This window comes from Oryzias latipes, chromosome 2, assembly GCF_053564925.1.
Source record: "Oryzias latipes strain Hd-rR chromosome 2, Olatipes_Hd-rR_3.1".
Taxonomy (NCBI): domain Eukaryota; kingdom Metazoa; phylum Chordata; class Actinopteri; order Beloniformes; family Adrianichthyidae; genus Oryzias; species Oryzias latipes.
The window spans coordinates 31736041-31747104 of record NC_136238.1 but is presented as its reverse complement, the minus strand read 5'-3'; the positions used below and the strand labels follow the sequence as shown (position 1 = coordinate 31747104).

General features: G+C 42.2%; 1 protein-coding gene across 1 annotated transcript in view; it reads right to left on the bottom strand.

Moving 5' to 3' along the window:
• The window catches only part of LOC144986665 (NACHT, LRR and PYD domains-containing protein 12-like), a 515000-nt gene that overhangs the window by 268164 nt on the left and 235772 nt on the right, over positions 1-11064 (bottom strand). The gene's annotated exons all lie outside the window — the stretch shown is intronic.

Below are 11064 nucleotides of genomic sequence, written 5' to 3'. Positions count from 1 at the left end.
CTGTTTACTTCCGGGTCACGTGCAGAAACTTTATTTCAAAGAAACGTTAAACTGGACCTTAATGTGGTTCAAAAAGCTTCCAATATTTTTAAACAGTTTTAATTCAGGAGATAATAAAGAAAATAAAATCAAAATAGAAAAAAAAATGTATTGAGGAAACTTTTTGAGAGCTGTTGTGACGTCCTCACACTGTGTCTCTTTCCAATGGTTTTCTTTATTTGTGTTTTTAACAGTTTCAGCCAATGTATACAATTATGCAAAGTATAGAAACATCCAAAAAAGTACTGGACATGTACAAACAGCAAATGCAAGATAAAATAAAGTAACATTTTTACCAATAAAATAGAAAAAAAAAATACAAGACAATAAAATAAAAAATAAATAAAAAGTAAATAAAAAGGGGGGTTTACATAGACATTGTAATGATTCTTAGCTTAGGGGGCTATCAAGAAGCTGCAAGTTACATATGATACTTTGAAGTTCCATAGCAAGTTTGTTTTCCATGAAGTTTACAGATGAAAAAAAGAGCAGAGTTCTTTATGAAACATAGAAAAAAATGGTTTGATTTTAAGGAAACGACATTTATGTATATAGAATTTACCCAAAATAATTACAACATCAAGAATATGTTCTGTGTTCTTGTTTTCTAAAATAAACCCAAAAATGATATCCTTAATAGAAAAGTCTGCTAAAAGTGGAATCTTGGGGAAAAGCCAATAATGTAAACTATTCCAAAAGACATCAGAAGACAAGATTCTCAGTTGTTTCAATCTCCAAATGACAAAAAGAACAACAATTTTCAGGAATTCCAAACCGTTTTCTTAATAATTCCTTGGAAGGGTAAATACCTGAAAAGGTTTTAAAGTGGACTTCCTTGGCTTTAGGAGGAATGGGGAGTTTTAAATATTTAGTTCATATTTGTTTCTTTTCTGAAATATTAAAATATTGGGTTATATAGTTTGGATTTGAGATGTAGGGAAAGGACATTTCATTAAAATATTCTCTGATTTGATGGTTTGGGAGTTTTGCATTTGCAATGTTGTGTCCATTAATCAGAAGCTTGGGGACAGTAGGACGTCTGTAGATGACATCATGAAACAGATCAGAAACTGAGTTTACAACATTTTGAGGAATGGCCTTAATAATTTTTTCAAAATCTTTTCCATTTGTTAGTGAACCATATTTAGCTGTGAAACCATCAAAAGACATGAGAGTGGCATTGTCATTAAGAAGATGCATCAAAGACCAAATTCCATTTTCAAACCATGTTGGAACAAAGATGGATTTGTTTCTGATACTGATGTATCTGCAGTTCCATAGAGGAGTGTTGTGTGGACTGTAATTGTGTTTATAAATGAGTTTCCAATACATGAGAACTTGCTGATGAAAAGACAAGAGTTGGATGGGAAGTTTCTTATTGTCAAAATCACAACTGAGTAAAAATTGGATCCCTCCTAGGCTGGAAAATATTTTATTAGGAACAATGAACCAAATACTATTTTGATTATAATAAATGATTTTAACCAGTTTATTTTTAAGGTGCCATTAAGGCTGTTAAAGTCTATGGCTTGAAGACCTCCATCTTCATATTTTTTAGTCGAAATATCTGCGCTCCATTGATAATGGCTTCTCATAGTCGCGGTGCGCACGCTCACCTCCGAATCAGTCCACTCAGAGTTGATTGACCTAACTCGGATCAGCTTCTCTGAAACAGAAAACTCAGAGTTGTTAATCTCGATTGACCAACTCAGAGTTCAAGTTTAACCTCAGAGTTGGTTGAACCTCCTTTCTGAAACAGGCCCCAGAAGTAGACTTTTCTCCTCATTCTTTGATTTCTGTCTGTTTTTCTTAAAGCTTCATGTTTCCTGAAGTGTAGAAACAGGAAGTTTGTTGTTTCTTTGTCAAAGTGACTGAATGGAAATGTTGCTGCTGCAGCTCCATGTCTCCACCTGGTGGAGGGAGAGCAGAAGTGCAGCAGCTGATGGCAGCTTCCTCTGCCTCCCACTGCTGTCTGACTGCATTCACCTGAACCTGAGAGGAAACACAAGAGAAGAGCCAATCAGTGGAGGAGCAGCTGATCTGTTGGTGAAAGAGGATTAGAGCTGATGATGAGGAGGGTTTCCTCTGCAGGTGAAGGAGGAAGGTGTGTGTGAGCTGATGTGGATCCAGTGAATCCAGCAGCATGGATCAGTGGGAGGAGCCACAGGAGGGAGCCCCTCCCTCAGAAAGTAGAGATGGTAACCATGACAACCAGAGCAAAGCTCAGAGGTGAGATGAACATCTCCAACTGTCCATGATCTTCTCAATGTCAGAGCTCAGGACTCACACCAGCAACCTTCATTCTTCACAGGAACCAACCTGGATTTGGACCTGGACCTTGATTCAGCTGGGGGTCCAACAGGAGGGACAAATCAAAGAAATATAATCATGAATTCAAAGCCATCCATTCAGGAGTGGAACAGTAAGTATTTGTCAGACTTAAAGTAGCATAGCAGAGCTCAGCACTCACACCAGCAACCTTCATTCTACACAGGAACCAACCTGGATCCATCTGTGGGTCCTTCAGGAGTGACAAGTCAAAGAGTTGGATTCCTGACTTCAAAGCCATCCATCCAGCAGTGGAACAGTGAGTGTTTGTCAGAGTTTTTGGAGGCTGGATTCTAGTTCAGATGATCAACAGTTTTCAGATGAAGGACTTGAGGTCTGGTTCAGTTCTGGATCTCTCTGATCAGACTCACTTGGAGCATCATGTGTGTGATGAGATCTTTTCAGTTGAGTCTTCTGAGAGTCTCTGAGAGACATCAGAGATGTTGGCTGTGTTGGATAAAGTGAAGTGGAACTATTGGTTGTGGTGTATGTATCCGGTCGGACGGAAATGAAGCAGACGCAGAATAAACCACGGACGTGAGAACAACGCATGGTCTGGTTTATGTCGGTCAAATGTTAAGCCAAGGCAGCTAACATAACATGGTGTCAGAAGTGAAGAAGTGACAACAAGACAGTCATGAGTGAGCAAGATGCAAACAGGAGGAGCGGGGACGGAGCAGCGGCCGTGCCTCAGCTAGCAGCGCCAGGCAAGTTCGACTTCGCAAAAGTTGCGGAGTGGCCAAGATGGCTGAAGCGGTTCGAGCGATACAGAATAGCTTCGGGACTCGACAAACAGTCGCAAGAGTTCCAGGTGAACAGCTTCATGTATGCAGCCGGCGACGACGCGGAAGACATCCTGAATGTGTTGCCCCTCACAGACGCACAGAAAAAGTCATACGATGACATATCTGCAGCGTTCACGGCGCACTGCGTGAGGAAGAGGAACGTCATTTTTGAAAGAGCGCGCTTCAACCGGAGGAATCAAGAGCCGGGTGAGAGTGCAGAGTCTTTTATTACGCCAGTGCACATGCTGGTGGAGTACTGTGAGTTTGGAGCATTGAGAGAGCAGCTGATACGGGATCGTATAGTTGTGGGAATAAGAGATGCCAGACTTTCGGAGAGCCTGCAGGTAGATGCAGATTTAACGCTGGAGAAAGCCATGACGCGTGTGAGGCAAAGTGAAGAGATAAAGAGACAGCAGCCGGTTCTCAGGGGGGCGGAGCTACCAGGACAGGTGGAGGCTATACAAAAACGAAACTTAAAGCCCTTTAAAGCAGCAACAAGCAAAAATGACATGAAAACAGTTGAGTGTAGCAGATGTGGACAGTTAAAAAGACACACACGGTTTGAATGTCCTGCCCGGGATGCAGAATGCAGGAAATGTCACAAAAAAGGACATTATGCAAAGAAATGCAGATCCACGGGGGGAATCCACAACATAATTGGACAACAACAGCAAAGAAACAGTGAAGAAGATGAAGAAGATTTTGCATTTCTAGGTGAAATGGAGAACAAAGAGGTTGATGAGTGGAGCAACATTGTACATCTCAACCAGGAAAAGACTTTGTTTAAGTTAGACACGGGTGCCAGTGTCACAGCTATCCCGAGCAGCATTTACTCCCCACAGAAGCATGGGACATTGCAACCACCATGCAAAGTGTTGTATGGTCCAGGCAAGCAGAAACTGGATGTAAGGGGACGTTTCAAAGGGGAGCTGACTTTTGACAAAAGAACAACTATGCAAGATGTGTATGTGGTTAATGGACTGTATAAACCATTGCTTGGCCTTCCCGCAATTACTGCTCTAGAACTCATCAAGCGAGTGAGTGCAGTGCAGACACAACCAGTGAACTTTAAGGCTATGTACCCCACAGTGTTCTCTGGTCTAGGGAAGTTAAAAGAGCCATACAAAATCGAGTTGGAGCCAGGAGCGGTCCCATACGCCCTGTCAACTCCACGTCGAGTGCCGCTACCCCTACGAGACGCAGTAAAAGAGGAACTGAAGCGGATGGAAAAAGCGGGTGTAATTTCCAGAGTGACACAACCCACACAGTGGTGTGCAGGCTTGGTGGTGGCACCAAAAGCCAAACCGGGGAAAATAAGGTTGTGTGTGGACATGACACACCTGAATAAGTGGGTGCGACGAGAGAGACACATCCTCCCAGCTGTGGACCACACATTAGCTATGCTGTCCGGAGCAAAGGTGTTCACAAAATTGGATGCCACCTCAGGCTTCTGGCAGATCCCGTTGGCGAAAGAAAGCAGACTTTTAACAACGTTCATCACACCCTTTGGCAGGTACGCGTTTAACCGTCTGCCTTTTGGGATTTCATCAGCTCCTGAGCACTTCCAGCGCAGGATGTCACAGATGCTGGAGGGGTGTGAGGGGGTGGTGTGCCATGCAGATGATGTCGTTGTCGTGGGAGAGGACATGCAGCAGCACGATGAGAGGCTTCACAAAGTGCTGCAGAGATTTGAAGCAGAGGGACTGACTGAACGACAAGTGTGAGTTCTCTAAAGATAAAATCTCTTTTGTAGGTCACTGTGTTACGGCTGATGGGGTGTCCCCAGACCCAAACAAAGTCAAGGCTATAATGGAGATGCCTGAACCCCAAGATGTAGAGGGAGTGAGGAGAGTTATGGGCATGGCCAACTACTTGGGAAAGTTTCTTCCTCACCTGGCATCATTTTCAAAGCCATTAAGAGACCTGCTTTGTGAGAAGAACGAATGGCATTGGGGAAATGCTCAGAAAGAGGCTTTTCAGAAACTAAAGACTGAACTGAGTTCACCACGCGTGCTCGCCTCATACTCTATCGACGCCAAGACGTGTGTGGCAGCAGACGCATCTTCATACGGGCTCGGGGCCGTCCTCACTCAGGAACAAAAAGATGGAACCTGGAGGCCGGTAGTGTTCATTTCCAGAGGGTTGACGCCGGCAGAAAAACACTACGCTCAAATAGAGAAGGAGGCTCTGGCGGTGACGTGGGCTTGTGAAAGACTAGCACCTTACATCCATGGACTAAGAGTCAGGTTGGAGACCGATCATAAGCCTCTTGTACCTTTATTGAGCACCAAGGCTTTAGATGAGTTACCACCAAGAGTGTTGAGGTTTAGATTGAGACTTATGAAGTTCACGTTTGACATCGTGCATGTTCCGGGAAAGTGCTTAATAACGGCAGACACACTGTCTAGAGCACCGGTAAACCACACGTTCACACCAGAAGAATTGAACAACGAAGCAGAGGTCAAAGTCTTTGTGGACTCTGTAGTTCAGAGCATTCCTGCTACAGAACCCAGACTAAGAGAGATTCAACAAAAACAACACTCCGACCCTGTTTGTGCAAAAGTTATCCAGTGCTGTAAAACAGGCTGGCCCGAAAGGCACGTGCTGCCACGGGAGCTGAGTGAGTATTGGTCAGAAAAAGACAATCTCAATCTGGCGGGTGAGTTGTTGCTGAGAGGACAGAGACTGGTCATTCCACAAAGCATGAGGAAAGAGATCCTGAATCAGATTCATGATGGACATCAGGGCATAGTCAAATGCAGGGCTAGAGCTCGTCAGTCTGTGTGGTGGCCAGGTTTGTCGGTGCACATCAGTAAGGTTGTGGAAAATTGTAACACATGTTCACAACATAAAGCAGAGCATCGAGAACCACTACTGACCACACCAGTACCGGAGCGGCCCTGGCAGCGGGTTGGTACGGATATGTTCTTTTGGAATAAGGACACTTATATTCTGGTGGTGGACTATTTCTCAAGGTACATAGAAGTGGCTAAACTGAATGTGACATCTGCTGCAACAGTCATAGCTGCCATGAAGGAGACGTTCAGTCGCCATGGGATCCCAGAGACAGTGGTGTCGGATAACGGACCGCAGTACGCCAGTGAAAAGTTCAAGGACTTCGCTATGGAGTACGGGTTTGTTCACATCACCAGCAGTCCAAGATACCCGCAGGCGAACGGAGAAGCTGAAAGAGCAGTAGCTACAGTTAAAGGACTGTGGAAAGGAGGAGGTGAGAAGACAAAAGCACTTCTCTCTTATCGGGCTACACCGCTCGAGTGCGGCTATTCCCCTGCACAGCTGCTGATGGGCAGACAGCTGAAGACAACACTGCCACAGCAGCCGGTGACCCTTCTCCCAAGATGGCCAAATATGAAACAATTCAAAACCAAACAGAGACGGTACAAAGCAAACCAGCAACACCAGTACGATCGGCGTCATCGGGTCCGTCCTCTGACGGATCTTCAAACAGGTCAAACTGTATGGCTGCCAAGAGAGAAGAAAGAAGGGACAGTGGTACAACATGCAACTACACCTAGGTCGTACATTATTGACACTGATGAAGGTCAGATTAGGCGCAACCGCACACATTTGAGACCGTTACGTTCTCCGGAAAGGTCAGAGTTAACTGTGTCCACACAGCAGACTGGAGTGGAAGAAAATGCAGGCCGGGAATCTAGTATACCTAGTCATAACACACAGGACACGGTTAAGCCACCTTATGTAACATCTTCAGGACGAGTGTCCCGTCCGCCCAAGCGGTTAGATCTGTGAGAGTTTTTGGAAAGGAAAAAAGGAATGGTGTATGAAAATTTGTGTTGGGTTAACAGAAATATAAGGAAGTTTGTGTTTTGAAAAAGAAAAAAAAAAAGAAAAACAGAAGTAAGAAAATTAAGTTGAATATGCTAACGTTATTTGATACCCTAGATAGTGGGAATTATTTTATGTTCCAGAATGGAATTGTTAATGTTAATAAAGAAAGAGTGTTCTAACTAAAAAGGGGAGGTGTTGGATAAAGTGAAGTGGAACTATTGGTTGTGGTGTATGTATCCGCTCGGACGGCAATTAAGGGAACACAGAATAAACCACGGACGTGAGAACAACGCATGGTCTGGTTTATGTCGGTCAAATGTTAAGCCAAGGCAGCTAACATAACAGGCTGAAATGACAGAAATGAATCTTAACATGTTTTCTGACTTGAAAAAATGTTTGGATCAGGAAGGACAAAGTTCAGTCAAATATTTTAATTGAAATCTTTCATATAGTTAATCTTATAATTAACAACAGAAAATACATAATATTGATGCATAATTATTCATGTTCATTAGAACTTATTTTGTATCTCATTAACAAACTCAAATATTAACTTCTTCACTTTAATCTGGTCTAAATGAGATTCAATAATCCAGTTGACTGTAACTCTGATTCATCTGTGAGTCAGAATGAATGCAGGTTTACTAATATTCATTCATTTTTTCATTCATTTTCTTAACCGTTTTATCCCTTTCGGGGTCACGGGGCTGCCGGAGCCTATCCCGGCCACTTGTGGGCGAAGGCAGGGGGGACACCCTGAACAAGTCGCCAGTTTGTTGCAGGGTAGAATGTCCTCACTCACACACTCATTCACTCCCGCACTCACACCTATGGTCAATTTAGAGTTGCCAATTAACCTATGAAGCATGTTTTTGGATGGTGGGAGGAAGCCGGAGATCCCGGAGAAAACCCACGCATGCACGGGGAGAACATGCAAACTCCACACAGAAAGGTCCCCCATTGATGTTCTGTTTTTCATGTCCCCCAGCCGGGACTTGAACCGGGGGCCTTCTTGCTGTGAGGCAAGAGCGCTAACCACTGCGCCACCGTGCGGCCCGGTTTACTAATATATTCATCCATAATACTACCATATTTATAGTACAGTGTAGAAGTTTGGGGAAATACTTATAAAACAAATCTACAGTGTTTATATGTCTAACAAAAAAAAAGCTGTTTGAATAGTTCATGGAGTGGATTATGGGTCACATACAAGCGCTCTGTTTGTAAAGTTTGGTTTATTGAAATTATGGAATCTAGTGAAACTGAAAACAGCTCTCGTCATGTACAAAGCCAGATACAACTTACTTCCAATAAACTTACAGCAAATGTTCAAGGACAGAGACGGGAGTTACAATCTAAGAAAAAAAGGAATTTCAAAAATAGCAGTGCATTCGAACAACAAAAAAGAAAATGTGTTTATCTAATTGTGGTGTGGATTTATGGAATGGGTTGGATGAAGGTTTAAAACAAACCCTAATTTTACATGTGTTCAAAAAAACCTACAAGAAGTCACTAATAGAACTTTATAAGGCCAGAAATGATTAATAAAACAAAAAATGTCACTTTAGAATATTTGAATCTAGAGTCAAAGATTCTAAGGAAATCATGGATTCACAGACATTTGATTGAATTTCTGTCTGGATCAGAAAACCAACAGCAGACATTTCAAGCCGTCATCTGTTCCTAATGTTCATTCCCCGCCATCATTGAAAGCTTTTGGAATAGTCCCTAAAGCCAGCGATCGGGCCGCTTTGGAGCATGAACTCATCACTCGGTGTCACGGTGGCAGAGAGATGACATCAAATGTCTGATAATGGTCAATGTAAATGTTTCGATAAAGGCTGTAGTGGATTTAGGGATTGTGGAGCGGTTGTTGTTTCCTTCTGGGTTAAAGTGCAGTTTTGTGTAACTTCCCAAAGAGGAGAAACCCAAAAAAGAAAGGAAAAGTAAAGAGACAGGTGGAAGCCATCATGAGATTCCTTTCAAACAGGAAGTTCTTTGTCATTTCATGCACTGGTTTCATTTAGCTCTAGTTGTTGAACATTCTAGAAACTCCTAAAAACATTTTCTGTCCACTTTGAAACCATATGGGGCTGACTTGGCCTTGCTCGCTGGGATACGGCCAACATCCAGAAATCTACCAACAGACATTTTTAGCTCTAGTTGTTGAACATTCTATGTTTGGAAGAGGCAGGCTCTTCTAAAAGAAACTAGCAGGAGCCCCAGCGCTGGTCTTTGCTTGGATTTGTTTTAGACTTGTTCAGAGTCAAATGCATGTTTTAAGGGGAGGAGGATTATTTTGTTGTTGCTGTTTTTGTTCCTATTCTTACAATCCACTATATGTCCCGTGTTCAATTCTACTATTAAAATGTGGGAAACAAATGTTTATCAAATCCAAATCAATCCAAAAGCCTGGAGACTGGATGGCCGTGGTCCTCCCTTTGACGTGGACAGTGGTTGCCATGGCTACCTGCACACTCACCGCCGTTGATGGTTTGTTGTGTTTCCCTCTATAGCTGCTATGGTCTTGGTATGGTTGCTAGGTAACGCCGTCTTTGATGATGATGACGTCAGAGTGGCCTCTAGAATGGACTTTTTTCTCGTGGAACCAGGAGCTGTAACCTTTAGGGCACTAGGACCCAGAAAGAGGTCCAGGAAGTGACGGTGTTCAGTGACGGACTGCGCAGCCGCACTTCCTCCAAACGCCACTATTCATCCAGCGCGTGGAGCGCCAGAGTCCAAACGGGCTTAAGGCGCTTTGATAAAGCGCTCTGGAATCCAGCTATGGTGTGCTAAACGTCAGGTCCAGAACGGAAGATGCCATCAATGAAGTCTGTCTGTCAGCAGCAATCCAACGCTGATGGGGTTTAGTCTGTGGATGATTTGAATGTTCATTTGCTCTCAGGGTCCGATTTAAAGTCGGACAGGATTTTCACGGAGCGGACTTATAGACGTGGAGGATAAATAATACAAGATGAATTCCTCAGACGTGAATAAAACAGTATTTTCTACATTTGAAACTGAAAGTGCCATACCGAAACGTTTTGGTACAACTACGTGTTCCGTTACACCCATATTACTTGACCTGACAAAGTATTTACTGCAGTCACTACTTTGTGTTTGAATGTTTATTAAATGTTCACTGATCACATTAAAATTGTTAAAATTAAAGATGTATTTAAAAAAAAACATTTTAACCATAATGAAGACATTCAAGAATTAGCTCTAATGACTCAAAACAACTCATTTCTGTTTGCAGGTACATGTAAAACAATTCATTTTGTGAAAAAGTTGTACATATTTTGTCAGCAGTAAAACTCTTTGTCTAATATCATTACACAAAGATTCAAATGTATTGTTCCATTACTTATTTTTTGCTTTTGATGTAGAGAAGATGAAAACCTAAAGAAAAATCTTAGAAAGTATGAATATCATATTATAAAAATAAATTAGTAGAAAACTTAATTTCTACACCTCAAATACTCACTTGTAACTCCCTCTAATGAAGTTACTTCATCAATATGGTATGGAGGCAATCAGATTTTTCTCTCCTGTAAAATAGTCTTTGACTGTGGTGCAGAGGTTGAGGTGTCGACCTCTTATCAGAAAAATTTAGAGTTTACACTAACTCCTTTATGATATTGTTTGTAAAGAGAAAGTCTTGTGAGTTCTCATGTGTGTTTTGAGATTAGATACTCGGCCAAAACTTTTTTTACATTCTACACAAGAAAAAGGCTTTTCTCCTGTATGAATTCTCATGTGTGTTTTGAGACCAAAACCATCACGAAAACTTGTATCACACTCTTTGCAGGAAAAAGGCCTTTCTCCTGTGTGAGTTCTCATGTGTGCGTTGACACTAGTTACATCACGAAAACTTTTTTTACATTCTTTACAAGAAAAAAGTTTTTCTCCCATGTGAGTTCTCATGTGTTTATTGAGATTCGATATTTGACTAAAACGTTTTTTACATTTTTCACAAGAAAAAGGCCTCTCTCCTGTGTGAATTCTCATGTGTTTTTTGAGATTAGATATTTGACTAAAACATTTTTTACATTCTTCACAAGAAAAAGGCTTTTCTCCTGTGTGAGTTCTCATGTGTTTT